Source organism: Canis aureus, chromosome 24, assembly GCF_053574225.1.
Source record: "Canis aureus isolate CA01 chromosome 24, VMU_Caureus_v.1.0, whole genome shotgun sequence".
In the NCBI taxonomy this organism is placed as follows: Eukaryota; Metazoa; Chordata; class Mammalia; order Carnivora; family Canidae; genus Canis; species Canis aureus.
The window spans coordinates 5,003,618-5,018,767 of NC_135634.1; the positions used below are offsets into that span (position 1 = coordinate 5,003,618).

The 15,150-nt window shown below is 40.0% G+C and overlaps 1 long non-coding RNA gene across 1 annotated transcript in view; it reads left to right on the top strand.

Annotated features, from left to right (window-relative positions):
• The window catches only part of LOC144295682 (uncharacterized), a 137,842-nt gene that overhangs the window by 107,435 nt on the left and 15,257 nt on the right, over positions 1–15,150 (top strand). The window contains exon 2 of the long non-coding RNA XR_013362761.1: positions 7,471–7,588. This is a non-coding gene — a long non-coding RNA (uncharacterized LOC144295682). The remainder of the gene's footprint in view (positions 1–7,470; positions 7,589–15,150) is intronic.

The following is a 15,150-nucleotide window of genomic DNA, read 5'->3' on the forward strand; positions in this document are numbered from 1 at the left end:
CTACAGTCTTTGGGGTAAATTTTAGTTTATCTGATATAAGGATGGCTACCCCTGCTTTCTTTTGAGGACCATTCGAATGGTAAATGGTTCTCCAACCTTTTATTTTCAGGCTGTAGGTGTCCTTCTGTCTATAATGAGTCTCTTGTAGACAGCAAATAGATGGGTCCTGCTTTTTTATCCAGTCTGAAACCCTGCGCCTTTTGATGGGGTCATTAAGCCCGTTCACATTTAGAGTTACTATTGAGAGATATGAGTTTAGTGTCATCATGATATCTATTCAGTCTTTGTTTTTGTGGACTGTTCCACTGAACTTCTTCTTAAAGGGGAATTTTAAGAGGCCCCCTTAAAATTTCTTGCAGAGCTGGTTTGGAGGTCACATATTCTTTTAGTTGCTGCCTGTCTTGGAAGCTCTTTATCTCTCCTTCCATTTTGAATGAGAGCCTTGCTGGATAAAGTATTCTTGGTTGCATGTTCTTTTCATTTAGGACCCTGAATATATCCTGCCAGCCCTTTCTGGCCTGCCAGGTCTCTGTGGAGAGGTCTGCTGTTACCCTAATACTCCTCCCCATAAAAGTCAGGGATTTCTTGTCTCTTGCTGCTTTAAGGATCTTCTCCTTATCTTTGGAATTTGCAAGCTTCACAATTAAATGTCGAGGTGTTGAATGGTTTTTATTGATTTTAGAGGGGGATCTCTCTATTTCCTGGATCTGAATGCCTGTTTCCCTTCCCAGATTAGGAAAGTTTTCAGCTAGAATTTGTTCAAATACATATTCTGGCCTTCTGTCCCTTTCGGCGTCCTCGGGAACCCCAATTAAACGTAGGTTTTTCTTCCTCAGGCTGTCGTTTATTTCCCTTAATCTATCTTCATGGTCTTTTAATTGTTTGTCTCTTTTTTCCTCAGTTTCCCTCTTTGCCGTCAACTTGTCTTCTAGGTCACTCACTCGTTCTTCCACCTCGTTAACCCTCGTCGTTAGGACTTCTAGTTTGGATTGCATCTCATTCAATTGGTTTTTAATTTCTGCCTGATTAGCTCTAAATTCTGCAGTCATGAAGTCTCTTGAGTCCTTTATACTTTTTTCTAGAGCCACCAGTAGCTGTATAATAGTCCTTCTGAATTGGCTTTCTGACATTGAATTGTAATCCAGATTTTGTAACTCTGTGGGAGAGAGGACTGTTTCTGATTCTTTCTTTTGAGGTGAGGTTTTCCTTCTAGTCATTTTGCTCAGTGCAGAGTGGCCAAAAGCAAGTTGTATTGGGAAAAAGAGAAAAAGAGAGGAGAGAAAGAAGGAAAGAAAAGAGAAAGAGAAAAAAAAAGGGAAGAAAAAGAAAAAAAAAAACGAAAAAAAAAAAAAAAGAAAAAGAGAAAGAAAAAGAAAGGAGAAAAAAAGGGGGTGGGGGAAGGAAACAAATCAAAAAGCAAAACAAAACAAAAACAAAAACAAAAAGAAAAACAAACAAACAAAAAAAGAACCACCGGGGAGTATCTTCTGATTCTGTGTTCTTTAAGTCCCTTGGCTTCTCCTGGAAGTTGTCCGTCTAGCTGGTGTTCTGGGGGAGGGGCCTGTTGTGCTGATTTTCAGGTGTTAGCAGTTGGGGGAGCTGCTGTGCCCCTGCCTGGTGCAGGGCTCGGTGGGGGTTGTTTACCCCGTGAGGCCGCAGGAGGAACAGCCCCAGTGGCGGGGCAGCTCTGGAAACCTGGAGTCAGCTCCGGCAGGAACTCCGTCTGCAGGGCCTGGAGGCTCCGGGCGGGGCCGCTGCTCTGCTCAGCTGGGGCAGGAGCGTCCTTGCTGTCCTGGGCCCTCCCGGCCTCTGCCTGTCCCGGGGGAGGCGGGATCCTGGGCTGTGTCCCGGCGCCCTGTGCTCCGGAGCCTGCGCTGGTGGATTCGCGCTCCCGGGCCGCGCAACCCCCTCCGCGGAGCCGCCGCCCGAGCCCCTCCGAGCTGCTCCTGGAACCGCGCAGCCCCCTCTGCACGGAGCCTCTTCTTCTGCCCGAGCCCCCCGAGCTGCTCCCCCCCCGCAGCCCCCTCCGCGGAGCCGCCCCCGAGCCCCTTCAGCTGCTCCGGGTCCCGCCGGGTCCCGCCGTGCGCTGCAGCCCTTAGGGAGCTCGGCGCACTCTCCTGGGCGCGCAGTTGCTCTGTTACTGTCTCAGGGAACCCGAGGGCATCCTCGCCCTCCTGGGTCCTGCTCCACCTCCCCGCGAGCCCCTTTCCGCCCGGGAAGGTCGGTGCAGCTCCTGCGTCTCCGGGACGGGGCTCTCCTGTCCTGGGGACACTCGCCCCGGCCTCAGCCCGGCTCCTCGCGGGCCCCTCCCCCTTGGAGGCCTTTGTTCCTTTATTTCTTTTTCCCCGTCTTCGTACCTTGATAGATGCGCGAACTCTTCTCACTGTAGCATTCCAGCTGGTCTCTCTTTAAATCTCAGGCCGAATTCATAGATTTTCAGGATAATTTGAAGGTTTTCTAGGTAGTTTGGTGGAGACAGGTGGTTTGGGGACCCTCCTCTTCCGCCATCTTGCTCCTCCCCCTTGTTTCTCTTTCTTTCTTTCTTTCTTTCTTTCTTTCTTTCTTTCTTTCTTTCTTTCTTTCTTTCTTTCTTTCTTTCTTTCTTTTCTTTCTTTCTTTCTTTTCTTTCTTTCTTTCGTTTTTTAAAAGATTTTATTTATTTATTCATGAGAGACACAGAGAGAAAGAGGCAGAGACACAGACAGAGGGAGAAGCAGGCTCTTTGCAGCAAGCCCGATGAGGGACTCAATCCCCAAACCCTGGATCAGGCCCTGAGCTGAAGGCAGATGCTCAACTGCTAAGCCACCCAGGTGTCCCATGTCTGGCTTCTTTCACTGACCATGCTCTTGAGGCATGTCTGTAATAGTTCATTCCTTTTTATCACTGAACTGTTGTACTGATGTTACACAATTTGGTTATTAATTCATCTGTTGATAGACATTCAGGTTATTTCCAATTTTTTGCTATCATAAGTAACAACTGAATAGAGCTCTTATGAACATTTGTGTAGGTATATCTTTGTATACACATATGTTTTTATTTCTCTTAGCTAAATACTCGAGTAGAATTGCTGGAACATGTCATATGGTAGTGTGGATTTCATTTTACTTTTTTTATATTTAACTTTATAAGAAACTCCAAGCAGTTTTCCAAAGTGGTTGTAACATTTTACATTCCAATGGGCAGTTTATGAGAGTTCTAATCCCTCTACATCCTTGCCAACATTTAATGTAGTCAGTCATTTTAATTATTAGCCATTCTATTATAGAGTGGTAACTAATTGTGATTTAAATGTATTTAACCTGTTTTTAGTTAGGTTTTTTGTCTTTTCCCTTATAGTGTTGTGGTCTAATTTTAAAATGCATTTTGGATATGAATCCTCTATTAGACATATTATTAAGACTATCTTCTTCCAGCTTCTAACATATCTTTTTACTTTCTCAATGGTGGCTTTTGATGAACAGTTTTTCATTTTGGTGAAGTATAACTTATCTATTTTAATTTTTTGATTTGTGCTTTTATATCCTGTTTAAAAAATCATTGCCTACCTCAAAGTTTTCTTTTCTTTTCTTTTCTTTTCTTTTTTTTTTTTTTTTACCTCAAAGTTTTCTTTTGCAAGTTTGGCCATTTTACCTATCACATTTAGGTGTACAATGCATTTTGAGTTCATTTTCATGTATTGTTTGAAGTAAGCATCCAGGTTCACTTTTTCCCAGTTACGCACAATTTGTTGAAAGTTCCCACTGGATTTTTTAAAAATGTTTCAACATAAACTCTCAGTGTGGAATCCTTTTGTAGATTAAAGCACTTAAGTAAACAGAGCAGATTATTAGAAATGTTAATGCTCCTCTGTTGAGTAATCATGCTCACAACATGAAAGTTTAAGTTATCTCTCCTTCAGTTAGATGGGGTGTGAGGGATTTTACAATTAGTTACTGACAGTCTAACTCAAGGCAAACTGATGTTGACCACTCCCGCTCTGACTTTCCACTCCGGAGAGAACCAGGTGCCTGGGTTCAGCCTTTCCTTTTTTTTTTTTTTTTTTTTTTTTTTTGGTTTTTCTTTCTGTTTTTGTTTTCTCACATTCTTTTCTTTTTTTTTATTAGAGTTCGATTTGCCAACTTATAGTATAATACCCAGTGCTCATCCCGTCAAGTGCCCCCCTCCGTGCCCATCACCCAGTCACCCCATCCTCCTGCCCACCTCCCCTTCCTACCCCTTGTTCGTTTCCCAGTGTTGGGAGTCTCTCATGGTCTGTCACCCTCTCTGATTTTTCCCAGTCATTTTCTCTTCTTTCCCCTATAATCCCTTTCACTATTTTTTATATTCCCCATGTGAGTGAAACCATATAATGTTTGTCCTTCTCCGATTGACTTACTTCACTCAGCATAATCAGTTCCATCCACATCGAAGCAAATGGTGGGTATTGTTTCTGATGGCTGAGTAATATTCCATTGTATATGCTATATATATATATAGCAGCCTAAGAGACACAGGCAGAGGGAGAAGCAGTCTCCATGCAGGGAGCCTGATGTGGGACTCCTTATCCTGAGACTGCAGGATCATGCCCTGGGCCAAAGGCAGGCACTGCTGAGCCACCCAGGGATCCCTATACCCACCTTTCCTTAAACAGTGCACTCTTCAGTTCCAATTCCTCCACATCCTCATCAACATTTAATGTGGTCAGTCATTTTAATTTCATCCATCCCAGTACATTGATAACTAACTGTGGGTTAGATTTTTTTTAAACTTTAACATGAGTTTTGTATACTCAATGGGGATACCCATCCCTCCTCCTCTCAGTGCCATTCTTATACTTATTGCTATTTAAGTAGATATTGATATTGCTTGATATAAGCCCCTGATGTCATAATATAGACTTTTTTCTTTTTTTAAGAAAAAAGCAGTGCTATAGACACAGAGTTAAAGAGCTTAAAAAATACGTACATGTCTCAATTCCTTTTGAATTCAAAACTCAAGAAAAGTCAGTCTTCAGTGTTGCCACATGAAAAGGGAACTTTCTTTGTGTAAATCAGTCATCTTCAGTGTTGTCTTAGACTGCCTGTCATTCCCAGGGAGCTCCATATAATCCAAAGACTGAATCTTTGCATTATTAATGTGCATAGTACAATTCTGTCTGTACTTTGTTTCTGGCTTGCATTAATATTTATTATGTTTAATGAAAGCTAATTATCACCTCTTGAGAGACCATTGAAAAGAGTTTATTGTATCCAGAATTATGATGAGGCAATAAGTTGATCTACTTGCAGATCTTCCATTGAAATATTATCTGGCACAGAAAGTATTAAAAAAGCTTGACTACTCAGTCATCAGTTCCTGTAAGAGGTGTTCTCTGAAGGAAAGGGAGTTAGCAGAGTGGAAAAGTAATAAAGTGCAAATATAAAAACTTCTGTAATTAAAATAGGAGAAAGTTACTTTGATCCTTTAATAATTTAGGAAGTAATCAAGTAGTTTCTCCTCAATTTTGAAATAAGAAAATATGAATATTAAGAAACTTGTAGGGCTAATGGAGTCATAATACTTAAGGCTCTTAGATAAGAAATTTAAGTTGTAAATATTAATTATTATCTTTGACAGTTAATTTTATGTTAGGTTGATTGAGCCATCAAGTACCCAGACATTTCACCAAACATTATTCTGGATGTGTCTGTGAGGGTGTTTCTGGATGAGATTAACATTTGAATTGGTAGACTGAGCAAAGCAGTTGCTCTTCTGTGTGTGGGTATCATCCAACCAGTTAAAGGTCCATATAGAACAATAAGGCCGACTTACTGAAGTAAGAGAGAATTCTTCATGCCTGGTGATCTTTGAACTGAGATATCAGCTCTTCCCAGGTCTCATGCTTACTTTGGACTGGAGCTACACCACTGGCTCTCCTGGTTCTCATGCCTTCAGATTCAGACTGGAACTAAATCAATGACTCTCTCATGGGTCTCTAGCTTGCCAACTCACCTTGCCAATCTTGGGAATTGCTAGAAATTGCCAAAATCTCCAATTCGTTCTGCTTTTCTTGGAGAACCATGATATAGTACCTTTCATCCAAAGGGAAAATTTTGAAATTTAGATTTAAAACTAAAAAGATTTTTTTTCAAATACTTATATTCAATGAAGAGGTTTTAAAAATAGAGCCTCAAACCCTTACTTTTCCTTTAATTATATATGATAGCAATGGTTATCTACTGGCTACTCTATCCTATGGCTACATATTATAAACATGGTCCCAGGATTTATCCTGCCAGTGCCCTTGCTCATAGAGGTATCAAGGAGGAGAATGGAGGTGGAGCAGCCAGCCATAACCCATATCCATTCCTTCCTGGAAAACACACGAAGACATGTGCCTTCCTGGTAGGAAAATTGGGTTCTCCTATGTTGTCTCATCCTATATGGAAAGCACAGAACTCCTCTGTGTGTTCCTCATGAATAGTCTAGCAGTCATTGTGCCTGACTGGGTGGACAGTTTACACCTCCCTCATGAGCCTCAGGGTTTCCATTCATTGGAAGAAGTAGGAAGCCCCAATATGACTTCAGGTTTCAAGCCATGTCTCCTGCTTTTTCATGGAGTTCTTCTTCAGAGAGTATAGGAGATTATGGGATAAATAACATAAATGCTTTGGGTCCCATTTGTTATTTGTTCTCTGGGGTGGTACATTATTAACCATAATCCTGAGAAAGAAGAGTGGTGACAGGCACAATAAAACCCTTTTAAAATCGTCCAAACAAAACACCCAAGAGCTAGATTTCTTTTTATGCCAAAATCTTGACCAAGATAACTGAGGATGAACTCAGCTCCTTCTTTTGCATCCATCTTGGATTCTGACTGCCCTAAAGGTGGGAGAAGACCAAGTCATGTGGGTGCTGGTGAAAGATTCATAGCCTTGAGAAAAAGTTTGGAGCTAGTTTGTGTGTATGCATGGGTGTGGGTGTTAGAGGGTAAGAGAGAGGAAAGGGGCAGAGAGTTACACTCTCTCCAGGAGTAACTAACATTCATAAGTTTAACAGTTTCAAAAACACTTTGTATACATTTTAGTTAAACCAAGTGCCAAGTATGTAAATTAAAATTGTTATCCAGGTGAGAAATTTGACCAGTTGTAATTGGTCCAAGATCACATAGGCAGCATTGGCAGTATCCTTCCTTCTTACCCTCTGCTCCCCCAGGCTTCTAAGACAAACCTGGGGGGATCCCTGGGTGGCTCAGCGGTTTAGTGCCTGCCTTTGGCCCAGGGCCCGATCCTGGCGTCCCGGGATCAAGTTCCGCGTCGGGCTCCCGGCATGGAGCCTGCTTCTGTCTCTGCCTCTCTCTGTCTATCATGAATAAATAAATAAGTATTAAAAAAACAAAACAAAACAAAACAAAACAAACCTGGGTACCTATGAATCATCTGCAGGATGTCATGAGCACACATTGAGGAATGAAATAATATGGTCTAATTGATATCCTCTTCTGTGCAGGTCTCATGAAAGTTGTCTTACATAGCACTTCAAGAGATCTACAACAACCAAAAAGTTGTCTTTCTGTATTGCCTGGGCTTGGGATCCCTGGCCTATAAAGATTCATTGTCATAAACAGGTAAGAATTGAAGTGAAAAATGATGGATCGATAATGTGGAATAGGAACTGTTTTGTTAGGGTTTAGTCATTTCCAATGGGTGAAATGGTACATCCTGCTGGAGATTTAGTAAACTGGAGGTCATGTAGAATTAACATACAAAATTGTTCAGGACTGTTGTTTTGTTTGGCAAGTTATTGTCTTTACAGTTTATTTCCTTTAATATATATTTTTCAGTGAGCCATATTATATACATTCAGGGTTGGGCTGAGGCATTGTGTATACCTCAGGAAAGCTACCAATTTGGTGCCTTTAAAAAAACCGAACTCCTTTAAATATTTGGTTAACACTGATTTAGTGGTGCAGAAAAAAAACTACTTTTCTATCATAAAAGAAAAAAACATATTAAAGATAGAGAGCATAACATCTTATTTACAGTTATCTTTCATTTCATAATTTTTCAGTTCATAGCTGAATAATAAGAGACTAATATTTTCTGAGTGCTTATTATTTTCTGGTACGGATTCCTTTGTATGATTTATCTTATTTAATGCTCACAACAGTCCTGTGTGAGACACCATTATCATCCCCAATTTCAAAATGATGAAACTGAGACCTAGGTTTTGTGACGTGCTGAAAGACACATAGTTTCTACTAAGTGGTAGAAATGAGATTGGATTGAGTCTGGTCTGACTTCAGAACCCACATATTTTCTCCCTAGAACCCCCTGCTTCTTTGTAACAATAGTCCCCCATGATTACTAAGTGGAGCAGTCACATGATTAGAGGAAAAAGTCTAATTCAAATTATATTTAAACATACTTTCTGGCTCTCTTGCCAGTAAACCCCTTTTCAGTTTTCTTTTGCTAGTTTTGGAATCAATGAATGTCTTGGGAGGCATATTAAAAGTTTTTTGCTTCACATATTAAAATAAATACCTCATGTCCAGTAAACAGCATTAAGTGAAGCACTAGTTGGCTTCAGAATTCTGTTGACCATAATTGCCTGTAAGAATCAACTGTCAACATGCTGACATCAGGGCTAGTGGTGTCTCCTATAGATATAAATGCAACTTGCATGGAAGTAGGTCAGCAGAGGAGTATTATTACTTCTTCTGCATTAGTGCTAGGTCTACTGTTATTCTATTTATTATTATTTTCTATTATTATTTCACCTACAGCGTACTATCTAACTTAGGGGGAACAAAATAAGCTAGAGTTCACCAGAAACACAAGTTAACAGGCACCATTTTAAAACACAGTAGTGTTTTGGCACCCCAGCAAACCTGCCCCAGTGGTCTGCCCTTAATCTAGCTCTGCACAGATTTAACAAATGAGAAAAAACTCATCTTTCTAGTCCCTAATGAGATGCTTCATTATCCAAATGTCAACCTGAAAAATCAATAAAGCAAACCAGGAAGCATTACTAATGTCAAATTTGTGGATTACACCCTCTATATTCCATACATAGGAAGGTAACTTGATCAATGTGTCTAGTAATCTGAGGGGTAGATTATGTGACTATGAGAAGAGCCCTCTGTATGCATGCACACTAGAGAGCAAAAGGGATCTTGATGGGGATTTGAAGTGAAAAGTGGTAAATGCTAATGGTGATTTGCCTATAAATTATCTAAATCATCCCCAGTTGGCCTATTACATGTCTCTGTAACATTACCGTGTAGTGTTGATGAATGCTATATTGAATAAGCATGTGGCAGCATTTACAATGCAGAGAGCAGAGCACTGTCTGCTTAAACGTAGGCACTACAGGAAACAGTTTGCATTATATCCTGACATCTGAATCGTTACCCATCTGTTCCAGAAATTCCATTCAATTTCATAAACATTTATTGAACACCTACTACGTTCACAGCACAGTGCTCTGCCAGATGCCTTAGTCATTATAAATATGAGTAAGTCACAGGCCTGGCCTGGCAGAGGAAGTGAAACGTGTGCAGGAATAATCACAACACCAGACAGAATGAGAAGTCTGCATGATCTCTAGAGAGCCTTGAACAAATAGGGACAGCCGGCAGCTGGGATTAAAGAAGGTTCCTCCAGGAAGTGATAGCACTGTAAGTAAGGATATTTCTGGCAGGAGAGAGAAGAGGAAATAGTTGCAGTTGAGAGTAGGCAGGACATAGAGTGGTACATAGAGATGAGTAGAGAATCTAAGAAATAAAGCTGGAGAGTCAAGTTCAGCTACAAAGTGGAAATCAGATGCCAGGTCTTGGCTTCTGGACTTTAATTCGATACAAAAATACAAAAATACATTTAATCTTGAATTGATGTGGATTCTGAGTATTCTAATTTTGCAAAATTGAATATTTCGGCTTTTTGGACAGTTAAAATCAAACTTGAGATGAACGTGAAATATGGTGAACAAGCTTTTACATTTTAAACATAATACTTACCGAGATTTTCTGGTTATAAATGCTGAACTTAACATCCTGAGTGTTTTCCATTATCACTAAATGCCCTTAAATGTTTTTGAATGACTGCAAAATATTTCGACATGTGGATGTACCTCAATTTTTAAATTTAATTTCCTATTGTTTCATTTTTATATTGCTTCTAATATTGTTATTATAAGTAAAACTATAATAAAAACTCTAATGGTTAGTTTTTCTTTAGTGCTTATAATGTGCTAGGCAGTATGTCACTTTTTAAAAAAATTCAGGTGAAATCCATGTAACATAAAATTAACTGTTTTAAAGTGAACAATTCAGTGACATTTAGCTCATTCACAATGTTTTTTTTTTTTCATTCACAATGTTGTGCATCTATCAGCTCCATCTAGTTCTAAAACAGTTCAAAACCATTTTATCGCCTCAAAATAAAGCTGTACCCATTGAGCAGTTACTCCTAATTCCCTCCTCCAGCTCCTGGCAGCCACTAACTTGCATTATATTGATGGACTTACCAGTTCTGAATTTTTCACATAAAAGGAATCATATAATAGAATTCTGCCTTCCGTGTCTGGCTTCTTCCACTTGGCATAATGTTTTTTTTTAATTTATTTTTTATTGGTGTACAATTTACTAACATACAGAATAACCCCCAGTGCCCGTCACCCATTCACTCCCACCCCCCGCCCTCCTCCCCTTCTACCACCCCTAGTTCGTTTCCCAGAGTTAGCAGTCTTTACGTTCTGTCTCCCTTTCTGATATTTCCCACACATTTCTTCTCCCTTCCCTTATATTCCCTTTCACTATTATTTATATTCCCCAAAGGAATGAGAACATATAATGTTTGTCCTTCTCCGACTGACTTACTTCACTCAGCATAATACCCTCCAGTTCCATCCACGTTGAAGCAAATGGTGGGTATTTGTCATTTCTAATAGCTGAGGAATATTCCATTGTATACATAAACCACATCTTCTTTATCCATTCATCTTTCGTTGGACACCGAGGCTCCTTCCACAGTTTGGCTATCGTGGCCATAGCTGCTATAAACATGAAGGGTTCAGGTGTCCCGGCGTTTCATTGCATTTGTATCTTTGGGGTAAATCCCCAACAGTGCAATTGCTGGGTCGTAGGGCAGGTATATTTTTAACTGTTTGAGGAACCTCCACACAGTTTTCCAGAGTGGCTGCACCAGTTCACATTCCCACCAACAGTGTATGAGGGTTCCCTTTTCTCCGCATCCTCTCCAACATTTGTGGTTTCCTGCCTTGTTAATTTTCCCCATTCTCACTGGTGTGAGGTGGGATCTCATTGTGGTTTTGATTTGTATTTCCCTGATGGCAAGTGATGCAGAGCATTTTCTCATATGCATCTTAGCCATGTCTATGTCTTCCTCTGTGAGATGTCTCTTCATGTCTTTTGCCCATTTCATGATTGGATTGTTTGTTTCTTTGGTGTTGAGTTTAGTAAGTTCTTTATAGATCTTGGAAACTAGCCCTTTATCTGATACGTCATTTGCAAATATCTTCTCCCATTCTGTAGGTTGTCTTTTAGTTTTGTTGACTGTATCCTTTGCTGTGCAAAAGCTTCTTATCTTGATGAAGTCCCAATAGTTCATTTTTGCTTTTGTTTCTTTTGCCTTCGTGGATGTATCTTGCAAGAAGTTACTGTGGCTGAGTTCAAAAAGGGTGTTGCCTGTGTTCTCCTCTAGGATTTTGATGGAATCTTGTCTCACATTTAGATCTTTCATCCATTTTGAGTTTATCTTTGTGTATGGTGCAAGAGAGTGGTCTAGTTTCATTCTTCTGCATGTGGATGTCCAATTTTCCCGCACCATTTATTGAAGAGACTGTCTTTCTTCCAGTGGATAGTCTTTCCTCCTTTATCGAATATTAGTTGCCCATAAAGTTCAGGGTCCACTTCTGGATTCTCTATTCTGTTCCATTGATCTATGTGTCTGTTTTTGTGCCAGTACCACACTGTCTTGATGACCACAGCTTTGTAGTACAACCTGAAATCTGGCATTGTGAGGCCCCCAGATATGGTTTTCTTTTTTAAAATTCCCCTGGCTATTCGGGGTCTTTTCTGATTCCACACAAATCTTAAAATAATTTGTTCTAACTCTCTGAAGAAAGTCCATGGTATTTTGATAGGGATTGCATTAAACGTGTATATTGCCCTGGGTAACATTGACATTTTCACAGTATTAATTCTGCCAATCCATGAGCATGGAATATTTTTCCATCTCTTTGTGTCTTCCTCAATTTCTTTCAGAAGTGTTCTATAGTTTTGAGGGTATAGATCCTTTACATCTTTGGTTAGGTTTATTCCTAGGTATCTTATGCTTTTGGGTGCAATTGTAAATGGGATTGACTCCTTAATTTCTTTTTCTTCGGTCTCATTGTTAGTGTATAGAAATGCCACTGATTTCTGGGCATTGATTTTGTATCCTGCCACACTACCGAATTGCTGTATGAGTTCTAGCAATCTTGGGGTGGAGACTTTTGGGTTTTCTATGTAGAGTATCATGTCATCGGCGAAGAGGGAGAGTTTGACTTCTTCTTTGCCAATTTGAATGCCTTTAATGTCTTTTTGTTGTCTGGTTGCTGAGGCTAGGACTTCCAGTACTATGTTGAATAGCAGTGGTGAGAGTGGACATCCCTGTCTTGTTCCTGATTTTAGGGGAAAGGCTCCCAGTGCTTCCCCATTGAGAATGATATTTGCTGTGGGCTTTTCGTAGATGGCTTTTAAGATGTGGAGGAATGTTCCCTCTATCCCTACACTCTGAAGAGTTTTGATCAGGAATGGATGCTGTATTTTGTCAAATGCTTTCTCTGCATCCAATGAGAGGATCATATGCTTCTTGGTTTTTCTCTTGCTGATATGATGAATCACATTGATTGTTTTATGAGTGTTGAACAGGCCTTGTGTCCCGGGAATAAATCCTACTTGGTCATGGTGAATAATTTTCTTATGTACTGTTGGATCCTATTGGCTAGTATCTTGTTGAGAATTTTTGCATCCATGTTCATCAGGGATATTGATCTATAATTCTCCTTTTTGGTGGGGTCTTTGTCTGGTTTTGGAATTAAGGTGATGCTGGCCTCATAGAACGAATTTGGAAGTACTCCATCTCTTTCTATCTTTCCAAACAGCTTTAGGAGAATAGGTATGGTTTCTTCTTTAAACGTTTGATAAAATTCCCCTGGGAAGCCATCTGGCCCTGGACTCTTGTGTCTTGGGAGGTTTTTGATGACTGCTTCAATTTCCTCCCTGGTTATTGGCCTGTTCAGGTTTTCTATTTCTTCCTGTTCCAGTTTTGGTAGTTTCTGGCTTTCCAGGAATGCGTCCATTTCTCCTAGATTGCCTAATTTATTGGCGTATAGCTGTTCATAATATGTTTTTAAAATCGTTTGTATTTCCTTGGTGTTGGTAGTGATCTCTCCTTTCTCATTCATGATTTTATTAATTTGAGTCTTCTCTCTCTTCTTTTTAATAAGGCTGGCTAATGGTTTATCTATCTTGTTAATTCTTTCAAAGAACCAACTCCTGGTTCTGTTGATCTATTCCACAGTTCTTCTGGTCTAGATTTCGTTGAGTTCTGCTCGAATCTTTATTAACTCTCTTCTTCTGCTGGGTGTAGGATCTATTTGGTGTTTTTTCTCTAGCTCCTTTATGTGTAAGGTTAGCTTTTGTATTTGAGTTCTTTCCAGTTTTTGAATGGATGCTTGTATTGCGATGTATTTCCCCCTTAGGACTGCTTTTGCTGCATCCCAAAGATTTTGGACGGTTGTATCTTCATTCTCATTAGTTTCCATGAATCTTTTTAATTCTTCCTTAATTTCCTGGTTGACCCTTTCATCTTTTAGCAGGATGGTCCTTAACCTCCACATGTTTGAGGTCCTTCCAAACTTCTTGTTGTGATTTAGTTCTAATTTCAAGGCATTATGGTCTGAGAATATGCAGGGGACAATCCCAATCTTTTGGTATCGGTTCAGACCCGATTTGTGACCCAATATGTGGTCTATTCTGGAGAAAGTTCTATGTGCACTTGAGAAGAATGTGTATTCAGTTGAGTTTGGATGTAAAGTTCTGTAGATATCTGTGAAATCCATCTGGTCCAGTGTATCATTTAAAGCTCTCGTTTCTTTGGAGATGTTGTGCTTAGAAGACCTATCGAGTGTAGGAAGAGCTAGATTGAAGTCACCAACTATAAGTGTATTATTATCGAAGTATTTCTTCACTTTGGTTAATAATTGATTTATATATTTGGCAGCTCCCACATTCGGGGCATATATATTGAGGATTGTTAAGTCCTCTTGTTGAATAGATCCTTTAAGTATGATATAGTGTCCCTCTTCATCTCTCACTACAGTCTTTGGGGTAAATTTTAGTTTATCTGATATAAGGATGGCTACCCCTGCTTTCTTTTGAGGACCATTTGAATGGTAAATGGTTCTCCAACCTTTTATTTTCAGGCTGTAGGTGTCCTTCTGTCTAAAATGAGTCTCTTGTAGACAGCAAATAGATGGGTCCTGCTTTTTTATCCAGTCTGAAACCCTGCACCTTTTGATGGGGTCATTAAGCCCGTTCACATTCAGAGTTACTATTGAGAAATATGAATTTAGTGTCATCATGATAACTATTCAGTCCTTGTTTTTGTGGAATGTTCCACTGAACTTCTTCTTAAAGGGGAATTTTAAGAGTCCCCCTTAAAATTTCTTGCAGAGCTGGTTTGGAGGTCACATATTCTTTTAGTTGCTGCCTGTCTTGGAAGCTCTTTATCTCTCCTTCCATTTTGAATGAGAGCCTTGCTGGATAAAGTATTCTTGGTTGCATGTTCTTCTCATTTAGGACCCTGAATATATCCTGCCAGCCCTTTCTGGCCTGCCAGGTCTCTGTGGAGAGGTCTGCTGTTACCCTAATACTCCTCCCCATAAAAGTCAGGGATTTCTTGTCTCTTGCTGCTTTAAGGATCTTCTCTTTATCTTTGGAATTTGCAAGCTTCACTATTAAATGTCGAGGTGTTCAACGGTTTTTATTGATTTTAGGGGGGGATCTCTCTATTTCCTGGATCTGAATGCCTGTTTCCCTTCCCAGATTAGGAAAGTTTTCAGCTATGATTTGTTCAAATACATATTCTGGCCCTCTGTCCCTTTCGGCACCCTCGGGAACAC